This window comes from Mustela erminea, chromosome 19, assembly GCF_009829155.1.
Source record: "Mustela erminea isolate mMusErm1 chromosome 19, mMusErm1.Pri, whole genome shotgun sequence".
Classification (NCBI taxonomy): domain Eukaryota; kingdom Metazoa; phylum Chordata; class Mammalia; order Carnivora; family Mustelidae; genus Mustela; species Mustela erminea.
In genome coordinates, this window is record NC_045632.1 from 36,578,602 (window position 1) to 36,591,851 (window position 13,250).

A 13,250-nucleotide genomic window follows, 5' to 3' on the forward strand; every position below is an offset into this window, starting at 1 on the left:
GACTCTACCCACAAATCCTGTGTTTTTCCCCACGTGAAGGACTCCTCCTGCCGGCGTTTTGAGATCTCCCGACCTCAGACGGACCGTCGTGAGTACATTACAGCGCCGTGAGATACTTTGAGAGAGACCACGTTCAGGTAACTTTAGTAAAAGTTAGTACAGTTGACCCTTGAACAGAGAGCTTAGGGGCGTCGACCTTTGGCGCAGCCCAAAACCTACCCCGTCCTTCTGACTCCCCACAAACTTAACTACTCCTCCCCTGTTGACCGGAAGCCTCCCCGGGAAAGTAAACAGTAATGTAAACAGTTGATAAATACGTATTTTGTTTGTTATGTTTTATGCATCATAGTCTTGCATTAAGTAAGCTAGAGAAAAAATGTTAACTAAGAAAATCTTAGGCGGGGCGCCTGGGTGGCTCAGTGGGTTAAGCCTCTGCCTTCGGCTCAGGTCATGATCTCAGGGTTCTGGAATCGAGCCCCGCATCAGGCTTTTTGCTCAGCAGGGAGTCTGCTTCCTCCTCTCTCTCTGCCTGCCTCTCTGCCTACTTGTGATCTCTATCTGTCAAATAAATAAATAAAATCTTAAAAAAAAAAAAAAAGAAAGAAAGAAAATCTTAAGGGGGTACCTGGGTGGCTCAGTCGTTTAGCCTCTGCCTGCAGCTCAGGTCATGATCCCAGGGTCCTGGTGGGATTGAGCCCCGCACTGGGCTCTCAGCTCTTTGTGGGGAGTCTGCTTCTCTCCAGACTCTTCCACTCCCCCTGCTTGTGTTCCCTCTCTCGAGGTGTCTCCCTCTGTTAAATAAATAAAAGTAAAATTTTACAAAAAAAAAAAAAAAGAATATCTTAAGAAAAATATATTTACAGTACTGTACTGTAAAAGATTCATGTGTAAATGGACCCATGGCAAAATTCAAATCCATGTTGTTCAAGGGCCAACTGTATATCGTTGTAATTGTTCTATTTTGTTATTGTTGTTAATCTCTTACTGTTCCTAATGTACAAATTAAACTTTATTCTAGGTATATATGTATAGGAAACAGTATGGAAGGGGGTACTATCCATGGTTTCAGGCATCCGATGGGAGATTTGGAAGGGGTCCCCCATTAATAAGGGAGAATGACTGTATAGCATTCGTCTGAATGCCTTGCTTGAATCCATTTTTGTCTGGCACTCCTTATTGTCTTTGTTCATTCCTACTTACAAAACATTGTTTGCGCTCCCTTTTTAACTCCTGCCTCAATATTCAGACTGTTACTTGACATTATTTTCCCAGCTATATCCAACCCCGGCTGCCCTCTGAATGTGAGTTTTCTTCTAGCAGGTCTACCGTGTATTTCCTGCCACCATTTAATTGAAGCTTATAAGCAGAAATTGGGCTGCTGCCAAAGATATAACTACCCAGGGATCAAAATGCCTTCCATGTGGAGCCATTAATGTTAGTGAATGAAGACGGATATTTTTATTGACTATTGATCTCTATTTGAAAGGAAGTATTTTTGCCTTGACCAAGCTAACGAAAGTGGGTTTAGGCCCTGGTTGGAGCTGGACGTGCAAACTCTCACACCTGCAAGGGGGGATGTGATGATTTTTAAGGGGTATTTGTCATCAAGATCCGGTCCCTATTATTTGTGTTAGTTTTTCTTTTTATTTTTCTGTGCATTCATCTGCCCCTATTGGTCCTGATTTTAGATGCTATTATTTCCTGGAAGATCAGAATATTTGAATTCCTTACGATATTCCTAATCACTGCTCTCAGAACAAGCACGAAAGGCTGGTGTTACGCTCCTTTTCCTAGTGGAACACAGCGGCTGGTACTTGGGAGAAATACAAAGCCTAGACCACCAAGATTAGGACACGATGCATGCATGTGACAATCACATAATGAGTTGTGAAATCAGGATTTTTAATGAAACTCCATTGTCTGCTATACAGATTAGAGTATGTCATCCTCCAAGCAGAAACATTTCCAGATTGATTGAGCCATCTTTACTGAAGCGGTATCTCCATTTATTTTGCTGGGGCCTTTGACCCCTAAGAATAGTAGCTGATTGTAATTGCATAAATGGCATAATATTTTAGAGACCTATGGAGAACTTGTGTGGAAAGGAAGCCTTTTTTGAGCCTTTTTGAGCACAGCCTGCCATTGTACATAGTTTTTATTCATTTTCCTGATTTCATTAGTAAAGGTATTTGTATGGAAATGGATTAAGGTTTATAGGTTTATTTTATTGTGCTGTAGATTCTGCTGTAATTATACCATTGATGGATTATGTTAAACCGCTTTGTGGGAAGCTTTCTCTGGAAGTGTTTTTGATCTACAAAATATGCTTTTTTTTGTCCCACCTGGAGGTACTGAGAGAGTCTGCCCCTACTTAGCTTGCCCACATCTTCCAACTTATATCATTTTTCTCTTCATTTTTAGGTTTAAAGGGTGCTAACTTAGCTGTGGTAAATACACTTGAAAGACCCTCCAATCCCAAGGGTATAAATGTTCTTAAAAAACAAGCAAAATTGAATAAGAAGGAGAAAAAGAACGAGTAATAAGTTTAGTGAGTTTTACTGTATTTTTTTGTACTTACCTGTGACATTTTGAATATAAAATTTTCTAGGATGTAGAAGCGCTTTCATGAATGTGTGAATCACAGAAGGGTGAAAATTCTGCTTAATTTTTTTCTAAGGGAGAAATGATTGAGGACAATTTGAACAAATTTTTTTTTACCAAGGAGTTACTTAACTGGACTCTAGGGGTCATCCCTGTGTACTATCAGGTTATAACTTTGTGCCTTCAAACGTAGGGTTTTTTCCCTGACCTTCCTTAGTTTAAAAGACTAGGGCATAAATTTTTATCAGTCCATAAGTTTTTAAAACTAGGACTGGGGCATCTGGGTCGCTCAGTGGGTTAAGCCTCTGCCTTCGGCTCAAGTCATGATCTCAGGGTTCTGGGATGGAGCCCCGCATTGGGCTCCCTGCTCAGCAAGGAGCCTGCTTACCCCTCTCTCTCTGCCTGCCTCTCTGCCTACTTGTGATCTCTGTCTGTCAAATAAATAAATAAAATCTTAAAAAACAAAAAAAAAGCCAAAACAACAATAACAACAACAAAGACTAGGACCAGACTCTTAGGATATCTGGGCATAAGAGCCTAAGTCTCTGGCCAGTGTTTTATTCAAAAGGAATTGAGGCTAGAGTCTTACTAGTGAGACAAAGTTGAATTCAATAGCAAAGAGCCCTCTCTGACCACTGAATGGAATAGGTCCATTGCCTATCCCATATTTCCATGTAGGTACCACATAAGCATCTAACCACTTCAAAAAGAATGAAAGTATCTTGGTTTCTGCACAAAGACATGCTCTACCTTTATAACCCCTGGATACATTTTCTTGTCAGCTTTGTCCCATCTTAAGGGGATTACCATATCTATACCAAAACCACACGTGTCATCTTTTATCACTCTCTCATTTTATGCAGTCCAAAATCAGATCCTCTCCATTTGCTCTAATTTAAAAATTGTTCTCAAATTGAGCAAATTCCCCAGCTTCAGAATAAACACCCTACTCAGCAACAATGATTTTCCTCCCGGGTTACCGAAATCACATCCTTCCTAGTATGTCTTGGTACCCCCAGGTCCATTCTCCACCTGGAAGCCAGAATGATCTTTTATTTTATTTTTTTTTTTTTTTAAAGATTTTTATTTTTATTTATTTGACAGAGAGAGATCACAAGTAGGCAGAGACACAGGCAGAGAGAGAGAGAGAGGAGAAAGCAGGCTCTCTGCTGAGCAGAGAGCCCAATGTGGGACTCTATCCCAGGACCCTGAGATCATGACCCGAGCCGAAGGCAGCGGCTTAACCCACTGAGCCACCCAGGCGCCCCAGAATGATCTTTTAAAACTGAAAATCAGAACACATCAGTCTGCCATTCGAAGCTGTCTAGTGATATGCCACATTAGTCAAAATTTGTTCCAAATCTTGCCCTGGAGCCTCTTCACCTCCATTATTTTCTTGCCCTGCCTACCTTCCTGACCACATCCTCAGCCCTTCTCTCCTTTGCTTATTTTTCCTCAGAAACATCGGATGCTCAACTCATCTGTGTCATAGGAGTTTACATGGTCTTTTCTCTCTACCTGGAATGTTATTTCTCCTCATCTTTCTGTGTCTTGCTTCCCATTCATGTCGCTCTGCAAGTATCTTCTGCTCACAAATATCTTTTATAATCCCCCATCCAAAATGACTGCTTTCCTCTTCCTTGTATCTTATTCCCTATTTTTTTACTTCACAACAATGACCCAATTATATATTTCATTTCACATTTAGTCATGTCCTTTTTATTCCTAGTTCTCATAATAAATTGTAAAATTCCAGGAAGATGGGGGTTTTTGCCTTATTCATTGGTGTTTACTGGTTTGTAGCATAGTGTCTGACACATGATAGGCACTCAGTAAGCGTTTGATGCCTTTATGACCAAACGAATGAATGAAACAAAGAGAGGTTAAGATGGAGTCCTGAGGAATTTGAGGAAAGGTAAATAAAGAAGAAGGGCTGGGAAGATCTGAGAAAAAACGTGGAGAGCTACTAAATATGGTAGACCCTTGACTTCTCTTCCATGAATATGTATTCCAGTGAGAAATTCAGTGCTTCTTAGAAAAACAAACAAGTCATCAAACTGGCATCTGGGAATGGAGTGGGGGGGGGAAGCAAAGGAGAAGTGGAATCATTTAGAAGCTGCAGACTGTTCCTTTAGCAAATGACTGAATGCTAAATTTAATTGGATGTGCTCCACTAGAGAAAATAGTCTACTCATTAAAACATCAATACTTGAAGTTCCAAGCAATCTGGCATCTTTTTTGAATTACAATATGTGCAAAAGAAAGACTCCTACAATATTTTATCTCAATAATAGTTTTTATCTATAATTTGTATTGGGTGTGCAATCTGTGGAGATGAGAATTTTCTAGATATTGATCATCTGATTTTGAATCAATATTATAAGCATGTAAATATTTGTAAAACTCATAGATGTTACAGTCTAGTCCCCTGAGTTTAAATCTGTTCCAAACACCCAAGTTTTCATATACTTTTTATTTTGCTTTGGAACTCAAAAGATCAGCTTCGTATAGTGGAAAGAATGTAAGCAGTCCAAAACCCTGGGATTTTGTCCTAGGTTTAAACTTCAGTAACTCCTTGACCATAGGCTAGTTCTTCAAGCTCAATTTCCCCATATACAATTCATAGATTATTCCCAGGTCTGTTCTGAAGATCAAGTGATACAATATTTATACCTGAATTTTATGAATTTAAAAATATCATTGGGATATGGCAACAACAAATATTAAAGTTAATGCAGAAGTAATCTTAATAACTTTCATTTAATAGATTTTTTATTTATATGCCAGTTTGGCAGTAAGATGTAAACTTCATTCTATAGTCTTCAACATCCTACACATCAGAGCTCCTGACTATTACAACACATTGAACTTGTTTCATTGGTCTTGCTTTCCTTCTGACATACCAGACATATCCACCTTGAAGATTTTTAATTGTTGTCTCTTTTTCCTGGAAGTTTCTTCCTTCAGATGGCTTGGTCCTTTGCCACATATAGGATACATTTCAAATGATATGTCCCCAGAAAGATCTTACTTGACCACTGCATGTAAAGAACCACCTTCTTTTTACATGTACCTTCACAAACAGGTACTTTCTAGCAATTTTCCAAGCTGTGTTGACTTAAGAGTGTTATACACTAACTGAATTTAGTATTACTTTATTTATGTATTTATTGATTTCCTCATTGTGCCATGCCTTACTCCCTTTTTACAAAGAAATATGTTTCATGAGAGTGGGAACTGTTGTTCATTAGTCTTAGATCCATGGTTGAATTAGGTCCATGGTTGTAGAAGGAAGGAAGAAAAGAAGGAAAGAGAGAAGGAAGGAATGATGGGAAGAATGAGAGAAAAAAACAACTTTAAATTGGAAAATCTCTGGGAAGAGTTTATGACTTTACTTGGCATATCGTGAATCCCTAAGTGATAGTTGTAATGGTTATGGCTGTTTTTGCCACTGTGGTTAGCATTGCATACATTCAGTCCTCAGGGGATAAGAAATAAATACACACACACACACACACACACACACACACACCAAACACAAGCTTTTTGGTTTTTTTTTCTGCTCCCCCTTTTTAAGTAGACAGTTAGGAATTAGGTCTCTACTAGCTCACCTGCACACATTCTGTGCAGAGGGGGCATCCTGCAATTATTTAAAATTTCTGGCTTTTTAAATTAAAAAAAAAAAGGCACTGCCTTCTTGCCCTATGCTGCCACTAAATAAATAAATAAATAAATAAATAAATAAACAAACAAACAAACGGGAACCTAAGCTTTTTGCAGGGTGATCAGGTTCATCCGTGAAATGGTTCAGGTCTGTTAGGAATAAAATTTCCCCCAAGGTTGTGAGGAGCTCAGAACCGGGACTCTGAGTGACAGCCAGCCAGAACTCTCAGTTTCCCGAAGGCCAAGGGGGAGAATTAAATTGGGGAAGGAGGTGGAGAGGAGGGAGGCGACGGTGAGTCGCAACAGTGTGTACACACACACACACACACACACACACACACACATATAGGTGTATATATGTGTATAATTATATATATTTATAAATATATTTTGGATAGCTAGGAAATGAATCTTAAGATTTAGCAAGGGCAGGGGTGCCTAGGTGGCTCAGTGGGTTAAAGCCTCTGCCTTCGGCTCAGGTCATGATCCCAGGGTCCTGGGATCGAGTCCCGCATCGGGCTCTGTGCTCAGCAGGGGAGCCTGCTTCCTCCTCTCTCTCTGCCTGCCTCTCTACCTACTTGTGATCTGTGTCTGTCAAATAAATAAATAAAATCTTTAAAAAATAAAAATTAACAAGGGCATCATTGTTCGTAGAAAATTCACTGGGAAGAGTTATTGCCATATTTGGCCCTTAGCTGTTGCTCATTTACCAGTGGAATCATCAGCAGTGTCATGGGAAACATTATCAAATTAATAACCTGAAATTTGAAGAAGAAAATTAATTTCTAAAACCTAGGTTTTCTGAACCGTTAAGTCAAGGTATAACACTTTGACTTTGAAAATTTCAAAATTCTGTTAAGCATTTCATGGCTTATAAATTCCAAATATGTGTTGAGAGTATTGAGGCATTTTGGTTTAGAGAAAGATCTATTAGTATTTCCCATTAATATTCAGTTATCAGTGAGATTGACCAGTAATCCTCTAGCTGTCAACATGTGTGTTGAAAGGAGAAGTTTTAAAAATTATTTTACTAGACATAAATTCTATATCATTTACCCATGAATAACGCATCGTAAGATTTATGGCAAAACAATTTTAAAATTAATTTGTAGGGACACCTGGGTGGCTTAGTTGGTTAAGTGTCTGCCTTCAGCTTAGGTCATGATCCCAGGGTCCTGGGATTCAGTCCCACATCTCACTCCTCGCTAAGCGGGGAGTCTGCTTCTCCCTCTGCTGCTCCCCCTGCTTGTGTACTCTCTCTTTCTCTCTTGCTTACAAATAAGTAAATAAAACCTTAAAAAAAAAAGAAAGTAATTTGTAGAAGGATGACAAAATAATAGAAGAAAAACCAAAAATAAGGGTCTAGTTTTAATGTAATAACAATGATAATAATCATTAAAAATAATAATTACCATTACAGTTATTATTATTCATGTTGTTTTGAAAAATTGAAACTATTGATCAGGGAGAAGTTTGACAGCAAGAATGTTCCTGCTTCTTATGTAATTCTCCATGTTACAGGCATTCATGACAGGCAAAAAATAGCATTAAAAATCAAGAAAAAAATAAATACTTCATTTCAACATTGCTTTATTCAAAACCCCTCTTTGTCTTTAACAGGTTAGGTTTTCCTGATGACTCAGTATAGGCTGAGCAATTGGAAAAGGTTCAAGATGTATTTTAATAGGGCATGTCTGAGAAGTAGCAATTTACAAATGAAATACTTATTATAAGTATTAGGAGGTTTAATTTGAAAGGAAACTATTCTTAAGAGAATCATCTTGAATCATTATCTTGTAGTGCTAAGTGTACTGTGCTATATATATTTTCAAGCTAAGTAATAACCCAATTAATATTTGAAATTCTTGAAAACCGTTCTGGTGACTGCACTCAAAATGTGGCCCATGCAGGAAGTAATTCGAGTGAAGTCAGAGAAAGACATTCCTTTGTGACGTGTTTTTTTCTAAACTTTAAGTGCTTTATATTCTACTGATTTGGTAGTTAATCATTCATTTTCTCTTTTGCCAATTACCTCAGTAATTATTTTTTTCCTTTCATAAGCCTCCTTCTTTTGTCAGCTTCTCCATTCCAGAGATTTCAGATCTTTTCAGAAAATCATCCTTGAATAAAGCCTGTAGGAGAACCTTAAGTCACTCTTTCACTTGGGCTGATTTTTATTGTGTTTTTCTCATTAGCAGTCTTCCTTGAAGGATTAGAGTGAAAGAACCAGGTGTATTATTTCATATGACCTCATTTGTTGGGATTCTGTATTTGCATAATTACATTTGACTTATAGATAGAACTTTTGTTTATGGTCTTGAGACTTAGAGTTTTTTTTTTTTAATTTATTTTATTTTCTTTAGCCCCTATTCAAAAGTTGAAAAGACTAAGACATTACAGAGACAAAATGGACATTTTCTAAATTTCCATTAGAAATAAACAAGGACATTAAATTACATAAAACGTAACCTAAGCAGTCATTAGAAATCAAATCCAAGGTAAAACCCATTGTTTTGGATTGCAAAACTTTAGTTGGAGGATGATAAGTTTGAGCTTTTCTGTACTTCCTGATATGCATTTCTTGAAGCCTTAACATCTCTTTGTTCTTGGAACCCTCATATAAAACAGTGTCAATGCTATATGCCTGCTACTTTTATTTATTTATTTATTTATTTATTTTGCAGTAAATAAGTTCATAAAAGATTTGGGCACATGTATTTAATTATGGATTCTTTACATATGTGAATTTACCTGATGCAATAAAAATAAGGTCTCTGTCAGGCATTGGTGATATATATTTATGCTTGAAATACATTTGGACCATTTTGTAAATGTATACCAGACCGTTTGTATGTGAATGTATTCACTGGTAGGAGAAATACCAAGTGTTTTGTGAGCAGATAACATGAATCCAGCATATTCCCTGCAAATAAGGAACAACCTCTGTTAAAATGGAGTTTAATACATAGGATTATAGGAGAGGGGAAGAGGGACATTTTGGTCAATTTGGAAGGGTTTGCCATCTGTGTAAAGCATTGATAGTATTGATAGTACTTCAATAACTGGAAATAAGAAGGATGGAAAGATAACCAGGCTGAGGGAATGATACTGACAAAGGCACAGGGTATGAAACTAGCCCTCCCTTGAAATGTCAGAAGTGGGAAACGAAGAAGCAATTTTTCCCAGCTAATATCATAAAGTTGGCACATTTTAACACCATTTCTACAGTCTGTTATTTTAATTTGTTCTTGTTCTTTGCTTTGACAACTATGAGTGTCATTACTGTTTTATGATTTAATGTTTGCTTCAATTTCCTAACACATATTTGTAAGTTACTTTCTTCTTATCTCTCAGACTTATCTAGAGTCTCTTTCCTTCTGCTTAGAGAACTTGCTTTACAATTTCTGTTAGTGAAATTCTGATGTGACGCATCATCTGTTTTTGTCTGTTATGCCCTTTTTTCCTATTATTATTCTTTACTCCTTAATAGGAGTTTGTGTATTTGTAATTCATGGAATTATTAATCTTTGTGGATCTTTTGTGCTTTCTATTTATTCCACCTATTGCAGCTTTTTAGTCTTTTTGTCTTCTCACCCTCTCGAGATCTCTCATCTGATTTTGAGTGATTGAGAATGGCTTCCATCCGATTTCCCCCTTACGAGTGTGGTGTTAATGCCCACTGAGTGACTGACCTAGAAGTTACGTATGTGTCCTTAACTCACCAAATTGTAATGTCAGTCAAGGCCAATATTTTCTCTTTTGAATAACAGAAAAATTCTGTATAATTGACATATTTTACTCCTCCTAAATTATATGGTATTGCTTTTGTGTATATCAATGAACTTAAACCCCACAAAATATTATTTTTGCCATATATTGTCAATGTTTATATACACATTGATTATCTGATCTTTATTCCATTATGGAACTCTATCTGAGATCATTTCCCATCTGACTAACACATACCCTTTAGGGGTTTACCTTTATTGTAGGCCTGGGGATGGAGTCTTCTCTTTTTCTGTGTGTATGACTTAAATGCCTTTACTTCTCAAGAATAGTGTCACTGGAAATTGAATCATAAGTGGTCTCTTGTTTTTTTTTGCTACCTGTGTTTTTTCACATTGAAGATACCATTCCACTTTTTCAGGCTTGCCTTGTTCCTGTGGAGAGGTTAGGTGTCAAACTTCTGCTCCTTTGAAAGTAGTGTTTTATTTTTCTCCTGTTCTTTTAAAAAAATTTATACTTTGTCTGTTTCATATACTGGTTTACTCTGATGTGTCAGGTTATGGATTTATTTTGACTTACTCAGTTTGGAAAATTTTGAGATCTTTGAAACTGAGAATTAATTTTTATTTTTTTTTTTGCTCCGGAAAGTGATCAGCTGTAAACTTTTCAGTATTACTTCTGTTTTAATTTTTTTCCCCCTCTTTTCCTTCTAGTATTGTCCAACTTTTTTCATTGTTTTCCGTGTCTGAGTTTACTGTGTCTTGTCTTTCCATCCTGAAATCCAGATACTTTTGACTTACATACATTCTGTTTCACTAATTATGTTTTCTGCTCTGCCTAACCCATCATCAGACATGTCCAGTGAATTATTAAATTTAATTATTTTTTGATTCCTCAAATTTCTATTTGCTATTTCACCTCTTATATTTTTCTGCTCCTTGCATATATTTTCAGCTTTGTTGCTTTTTTTGTTTAAATATAATTATCTTTTTTTTTTAATGTTGGTTTGATGTTTTCAGTATTTAAACTGCAGTGTGAATCTGTCTTTGCTCTGCATTATTTTTCTTCTGGTTTTGCTCATATGGTCTTATTTCCTCTGTGGCTGGTTAAGCCTTGTGTGCTGGTCCTTGCCTTCAGAAAAGTGTGCCGATTTCCTGAGGTCCAGAATAAATACCCTTTTTTACAGAGAGATGAAGTGTTTGATTCAGCTTGGTGCCTGGAAGGCTGCCATTTTGGGGTCTCTAAAATCAGGTTTCTGGCTTGAGGTTCCTCTGCTCCATCTAGGTTAAGGTGTAAACCTAACGAAAGCCACACTATGGGTGACATGTCTCAGAATCATTTTGTTTTCTTTTTATTCAAGCTGGGCTCAACACCCAAGTATTTTTTTCTTGGTTACTTGTTTTTTTTAAGGAGGGAAGGAGAGGCATGTTTATTATGCCCGCACATGCTGAAAGTTCAAGTTAATGCAAGGGAAGGTATTCCGTAGGGCTCTCCTCCTTTTGATGAGGCTGGTCCTTAGCTTAGTGTTGTTCAGTACTTGTGGCTAAGCACCTCCAAGTCCAGCGTGGGATGCTGGCAGATGTGGCTTTGTGTTTTAATGCTTTAGCTTACTCACTGTCTTTTCAGATCTATAAATCTTTTGGGAGACAATTATATTTTTTATTGTGACATTTGTGTTACTTTCATAAGAAGATGATGAGGACAGTCTTACCTACCGCACTGTCATTTTTTCTGACTTCTTGCTCTTCCATGTCTGACCACCATTTTTGTAATTATTTCTGTGTGTTCTCAAATTCTGTGATGTGTCCTTTTACTTGAGGCTCATAGATTCTTTGAAAACAAAACAAAATAATGTGTTCTGTTGAATAGCTATATTTTTAATTTTCTTATCATTTTATATTAATTTTGTCATAATTTCCTTTCCTCTTTTATCAGTAAAGTGATACTAGTTCTTATAGTTTAATAAGCATTTCTTTCCAATATATTATCTTTCCTTCCATGAGTTAGGGCCTATTTGTGTGGCTCATAATTTTTCACTGGCCAGTGACTTAAAATTTTCATATATATGTGTGTGTGTGTGTGTGTGTGTGTGTGTGTGTGTTTTAGAGCGTTAACATTATTACATGCTATAGTACAAAATCAGAGCAATAGGTAGAAAATAACCTAGGATATTTTGACACAATTCTTACTATCATGTAGGAGTATTTATTTTCACTTTAGCTTAGTAGAGTTTTTATTACAAAGCTGTTCAGCATAATAAAGTGATACATCTCTCTAGTTAACGTGGGCTCATTTAGTAATGTTATCTCAGCTGCTTTATTGCTGACATTTATTAATGAGTGTGTAATTTTGCATTAACTGGTAGGCTCAAGTTATGAGCTAATACTTTTAGGATAGATCATCTGTATTTGACTTCTAGATCACTGTTCTACCAGAGCAGTTTTCTCAAAGTGTTCAGAAGTCATGAATTCAATAAGGATAATAACAGTAAGGCTTATTACATTACATAATACATGTAAAACACTTAGACATGTTTCTGGAACATAGCCAGCATGCTGATGTTTGCCATCTCTCATACTCAAAATTTCAAACAAGCTGGGATATAATAATACATAGTTGGAATGGTATATGCAGTATTTTAGGTAAGCAATGTAGAAAACTAACAACATAAACCAGTTGAAGTTCTCCCTTTTCTGGAATTTTAAGACTCATCAAATTAAGAAAGTTAGACTTTGGGCATTTAGAGCAGAATTATATTTTGTGTGTATGGGAAGTATTTTCTTACTGCAGCATGATTTTATCTGGTTTTCATAGTTTCTCAACACTGGTTCAGCTGATAATCAGGAACTTCCTTTCCTTTCTAAAAAATGTTGTACATAAAATCTATGGTGATAATTAACTGCATCATCACACATTCATATTTCTACTCTAAGTTAAATTGATTCCTTTTTTTTCATATGTGGTTGTGGTACATCTGTAGTTGTCTCTGTACATGCTATGTGGACAGATTGATCACTTCTAACGCCTCTTTTCTCACAAAGAGTATCTGCTCTGTGATGCTTAGAGAATTTTTTCAGTTTGAAGAAGAAGCGGCACATGGTGGCACAAAGGGAGCCTCTCCCACGTTTTTAGAGCATAGACAGTCACACCTGGAAAGCATCTTAGAAGCCACTTTGTCTTTCAGGTGATGAAATGGAGCCCCGGAGATTGTTCTCCCCTCACAGCAGGTGACAGCACATACCTAGTCACCTCCATTGCTT

The 13,250-nt window shown here is 36.9% G+C and overlaps 1 pseudogene; it reads left to right on the forward strand.

Moving 5' to 3' along the window:
- Positions 1-13,250, forward strand: part of LOC116580193 — a 168,030-nt pseudogene continuing 154,780 nt past the window's right edge.